We start from the raw sequence: 6000 nt of genomic DNA, 5'->3' as shown, positions 1-6000 counted from the left end.
ACTGGCCTTTCCTTTGCAGGATGCTGTTGCTTCCTGGGGATCAGAATTCCAGCTCCTCCTGAAGATAACAATAGCAACACAGGCCGTTCTTGCTAGCTGTTCCCTCAGCCATCATGTCCCTTGGGAAGCTTCCTAGAATAATGGAGATGGATCCCTCAGCCACGAGAAGCCACATAGACATCAATGGTTCTTCCTGCCTTTGCCATGGTCTATCTTTGTGATGAGTCCCACCAGGCTGTGGGTTTCCTGAGAACAAGGAATGGTCTCAGTGTCCCCACTGTCCAGCACAGGGCCTACTGTATAGGTTTCCAGCTATGGTCCAGGACCAGCTGGTAACTGGTAAAGACAGTGACTTGATAAGATATTGATAAGCAAGTGGCTAAGAAGAGACAGCTGAAGCAATATGGCTCCCATGTTAGCTCTGATCTCTCAATTTCAAATCTGTAGTCATTTGGAAATGGCTTGATATTTGAGATGCCATGGTGGCACATGTATGTCAGCTGTCATTCCTCAGGCGGCATCCACTCTGCTTTTTGGGGTGGGGGGCAGTGTCTCTCACTGACCTGGAACTCACCAAGTATAGGCCACCAGGCCCCCCCAGCACAAAGATTACAGGTGGACACTGCCACACCCAGTGATTTTTGTTGATTGAAGATGGAGATCTCACTCATTACGTAGCCCTGGCTGGCCTGGAACTTGCTATGCAGACTGGGCTGTTCCCAGACTCTGAGATCCACCTGTCTGCCTGGATGCTGAGAGGAAGAAGAGAGCGAGCCACCATGCTCAGCCCACATGTGGCTTTGAATGTGGGTTTTGGAGATGGGACTCGTGTACTTGTGCTTACAAGGCAAGCACTTGACTGACCGAGCTCTCACCCCACCCCTCTGAGATGGTGTTTGCTAGCCTGGTTTGGGCTGTGGCACATTCTTACTTTTACTTTAGGTGTTTCCCTGAGAATACTTGCTTCCAACAGGCAGAGGCCACCAGCTTATGACAGGAAAGTTTCAGGCTCATGATGAGCATGGGAGGACACATACACACATACACACACACACCAACACACACCCTGACACACACACACACACACACACACACGCATGCACGCACGCACACACACACACGTCTTTCAATACAGTGGCACAGACAGCCAGGTCACACAAATTCAGACTCTGACACTCTCCTTCTCATACATACCTTTCTTCTTATAAGCCAGTGTCCTCTGCTGCCCTGTCCAGTCACAATGTCTAGTCACGTTCCCACCTGGGTCATCTTCTAAGAACAGCCATGTTGGAGGACACAGAGGATCCAGGGGACATTGGGAGATTCACTTGCTCTCCTGGGGATTTGGGAGCCAGTACACTAGTTTGGAGTAGATCCCCGAAGGACTCACCCTCTGATGGGCGAGTGTCTCAAACATGCCATGGAGTCGCCGCTTCCTGTCTAGAGTCTGAGGTGGCTCCCTGTTGTTCTTGAGTTTAGAGTTGGATTCCTTTGCAAAGCCTAGGCTAAGACAAGGGAGGACAGGACAAGAGTTGTCACCTTCAAAGAAGGAGCGTCATAGCCCTTGGCAAAGGGTGGATAGGTAAAAGGCAGTGGTGGTCTGAATACAAAAAGTCCCCTCCTCCAGTCTCAGACATTTGAACATTCGGTCCCTGTTGGTGGTGCTGTTTGGAGGTTTGGGTGGTTCTCTCTCTCTCTCTCTCTCTCTCTCTCTCTCTCTCTCTCTCTCTCTCTCTCTCTCTCTCTCTCTCTCTCCTTCCTGCCCACCACTGAGATGTGAACAATCCACTTCCTGCTCTTGTCACCGTGCTGTGCTCTATCACCATGATAAATTCTTATCCTTCTAGAACCTTAAGCCAAAATCAATTCTTCCTTCTATAAGTTGCTCTGGGACATGGCATTTTATCACAGCAACAGAAAAGTAGCCAATACAATGTAACTCCATCTGCAGGGAGCAGGAATGACATAGGGACATTAAAAAAAAAAAAGCAGATGAAGCACAATGTCCAGGCTCCAAAATGTATACTTAATGGACAAGATTCCAGGAAGGGGGACCCCATTCTTAAGTCACATGGAACGAGGGGTGCTGGGAAATAACTTGATGGCGGATCTGACTCTAGGGTAGACTCTCTGCTACCCACGATCTGGGGTTAGATGTCCTCTCCATGATGCCCCTCCTCACCAGCCCACCTTGGCCCTTCTTCCAGAGCCTGCCCTTGGCCCTGGCCCTGGCTCTGGCCCTGGCCGTAGCAGCAAGTCCATAGATATCATCCGAGAGCATGGTGCTCCTTGTGTGCTGACTGCTCCTGCCCTCCCCACTGAACCTGTGGCTTCACATGAACGCACAGGGACAGATGCTACAGATACCTGGGATCACTGGCATCGCGTGGGTACCACCCACACATCCACACAGAGCTCCTGCTTCTTGGTAATTCCAGAGGCTCAGGGGTGGGCACCTTCCTCTGGGCAAAGGGAACCCAGAGGCACCCTCCAGGGAAACGCGCGTGCACGCACGCGCGCGTGGACACACACACACACACACACAGAGAGAGAGAGAGAGAGAGAGAGAGAGAGACAGAGAGACCTAATGTCATGGCCTGTCCCTTTCTGCTACCACCCAGCATGACCAGCCCTGGCTGGCATTTCACCCATCCAAGTCTGCAATCAGTATTTCTGTACCGAGTACTGCTTGGCACCCCCGGGGATCACAAACAAGTTCCTGCCCCAGGAAGAAAGTGGGTAGGATCCCAGGACAGTGAGAATAGTTGAAACACCGTGGGACTAGAGCTGGGTATGATGATGGTGACGACCAAAAACAACCTGGGGCCCTCTCTCACCCTAAACACTAGCTCAGCACAGTAGGACCGCAACACAGCAAGCCTAGATTTTAGTATTCCTGTCCTTGGGCCTCCAGGCTAGGAGGCAGGTTCATCCAGAAGCGCATCTGGAGACTGGAGGGCAAACTGCCTTCATGGTTTAAGGGAAACTGAGGATAAGATTTGTCCCAGGCCCCATGGGAGTGATGTCAGGCCCCCTCTGCTCCCTGGCCAGCCGCTCCCCCGCCATGAGCCTGCCTTTCCCACGGGGCCGGGGCACTCCTGGCAGCCCAGAGGTCTCCTGGCACAAGGCGTGGAGGAGGAGTGCGGTGGAGGGCATCTGGCAGCTAGGGGTGCGGGGGGCTCCTGGCAGCAGGGGGAGCCTGGGGGAGGGGGCCTGGCAGGGGACGCAAGGGGCTCCCGGCGGCGGGCCGCCCGCCCAGACGCGCTGCCAGGCTGATTAGCATGGGCGAGGGGCGCTGGCGCAGGGGCGCCGCCGGCCGAGCTGGCACGTCCCGCGCGGGCCCAGCTGGCCGGGCCGAGACACAAAGCGCCTCAGACGGCGGCGGCGCTCGGCCATTCACGCGCTGGGGCGGCCGGGCGAGGGGTTCCCGCCGCCCGGGCGAAGAATAGCGCCTGGGCCAGGCGGGGCTTGGCCGCCCCGCGCTCCTGACCTTGAACCTTTGTGACTGGAGCGCATGCAAATCGCGGCGGGGCCGCGCCAAGCCCCGAGGGCGCTGCGCCTCCCGGTGTGTCCCGGGGAACAATGCGCCGCTGTCCCCGTGCGGGGCTGCGGGCTGGGAACGGCGCAGGCAGTGCTGCGAGGAATGCGGATGCGGACTTGCGCAGTGCCCGCGAGTACATGGCGGGCTGCGTGGGCTCGGGGTCCGGACTTTAGCCACTCTCTGCCCAGTAGGTGGCTTAGCGTCAGGCCTGGTCGTGAGCATATCCAAAAGGTTTGGGACCAACTCCCACTCCTGCTCTGCCCACTTTCCTTTAATAAGAATATTTTAAATCCTCCAATGATCAACAAGAAGATAAAGACTGGTATTAGAACGTTGGTCCAGCTGGTTAAGGCATTTTGCCACCAAACCTGGGGACCTGAGTTCGAGACCTGGGATCCACAGGGTGAACTCCTGGAAGTTGTTTTCGGACCTCCACACATTCACACCACGAACACTTGCACGCGCACACTTATAAATATGAAAAATAAAGGCTGCTACCCACCTCACACAGACAGGTCTTGGTGGGGTTATGCCTATATTTTCTCTCTGGGGCCTCCTCTCTTTGTAGTCACTATCTTGATTTTGAGGCTCAGGTTAAAGTTTTGTTGGGGGGAGTTCCCGTTACAGAAGCAACCACTTATGAACAAACAGGCTCTTCCCAGTCCTTAAAGTGACTGCACAGACAACAAATATCTCACCAGGAGTTGCAGGGCGCAGCCCAGGAGGTTGTAGAAGGATCCTCTGGAACCACTACAGCACATTTCCAGACTGTCTATTGTGGTCACATGACTAACTAGAGGAAGCCTGCCCTAATGTTCATGCACACATTCCTGGTTAAGAGATTCCAGTATGTTCCACTGGTTTGAAACTAAGCCTCAACCCAGATCATTCTGCAACTGACTAGTAACCCATTGCTTGTCTGTCAAGAGTCTTGGTGTCCTTGTCTGGCAAGGGTCTGTGAATCCTATCTCCCTGTATTGCAGAGACACAGTGTGAAGGCAGGTTCCCTGGGCTACCAGGCTGCTCTTGGTATAAGGAGGCCTTGGTGTGCCTTCACACAGGCATGGGAGTATGTGCTGGGGAGCTCTGCTCTTCCATGACCAGGGGGCCAGGACAGGAGCAAGAGATTAGCAGATGTTCTTGGGTAGGTGCCAATTTCCCCGGGTACTAAGGGAGGGGTTGTGTAGAAAGTCTAAGAACCCTAAGCATGCTCAATCTCTCTCTCTTTCTCTCTCTCTCTCTCTTTCTCTCTCTCTCTTTCTCTCTCTCTTTCTCTCTCTCTCTCTCTCTCCTATTACTGTAATGAAAGATGACCAAGGCAACTTCTAGAAGAGTTTATTTGGGCTTTATGGTTTCGGAGAGTTAGATTCCATGATGGTGGTTGAAGGCGTGGCAACAGGCACGGCTGAGAGTTCACATCTCAAAACCACAGTCAGAAAGCAGGCAGCACACTGCCAATGACAAGAGGCCTTTGAAGCCTCAAGGCCCACCCCCAGTGACACACCTCCAACAAGGCCACACCTCCTAATCCTTCCCAAACAGTTCTACCAACTAGAGACCAAGTATTCATATGAGCCTATGGGGATTAGTCTCATTCAAACAAGAGGGTGGTGAGCACATAGGGTCTCACTATCTGGCTCTGGTCGGCCTGAGAATTCCTGTGTAGACCAGACAAGCCTTAAACTCACAGAGGTCTGCCTGCTTCAGCACACACGGCCCTGCTAGCTTCCTTAGAGACAAATGACAAGGAAGGATTTCTCTATAAGAACAGGACAGGGTTACACATGTCACGTCACCCTGGAGAGGGAGGGCAGTGTGTCGTTGGCTTCCTGTAGATGGTCTGGCTGAGGTATCCTCCAGGCCGGCAATTATGAACACTCCCCAGCCCAAAGCCATGCATGGAGCCTGTTGACCCTTGGGGAGTTGAGACTTTGTGAAAAAGAATGAATGAGGACCACTTTTTTTTTCTTTTTTTTCCGGAGCTGGGGACCAAACCCAGAGGACCGCTTTTGAGCCTGATGAGGGAGGGAGGGAGGAGGTGTGGTGCAGTGGGAGAGCACAGCCAGCAATGGACGGTCCAGGGAGGTTCTTGCAAGGCTAAGTAGCTTCTACCAAGATACAAGAGGGTGGCGAGCACTCCATCCCAGGGGAAAACTGCCAGGGAGCACTCAGGGAGTTCCAGAGGAAGGAGCACTTGTGAAAAGAAGGTCTTCAGGAAAGAAAGTACCACACGATCCCATCCGTGAGCCTAACCCTAACTCTAAAACTCTAACCCTAACCCTAACCATAAACCCTAACCCTAAGCTTAGCCCTTACTCTAACACTACAATGACCCTAATCAGAGTCTAGCCAAATCTGTAACCCGAATCCTACATCCAGCCCAAGCACTAAGGACTAAAACCAAACATGAACCAATTTCTGACACCAACCGTATCTCATACCCTAACGCTGCATCAGGC

The sequence above is a fragment of the Rattus norvegicus genome, chromosome 7 (assembly GCF_021556685.1).
Source record: "Rattus norvegicus strain SHRSP/BbbUtx chromosome 7, alternate assembly SHRSP_T2T, whole genome shotgun sequence".
Taxonomy (NCBI): Eukaryota; Metazoa; Chordata; class Mammalia; order Rodentia; family Muridae; genus Rattus; species Rattus norvegicus.
The sequence above is the reverse complement of the archived record's forward strand: the minus strand, read 5'-3'. Positions refer to the sequence as shown.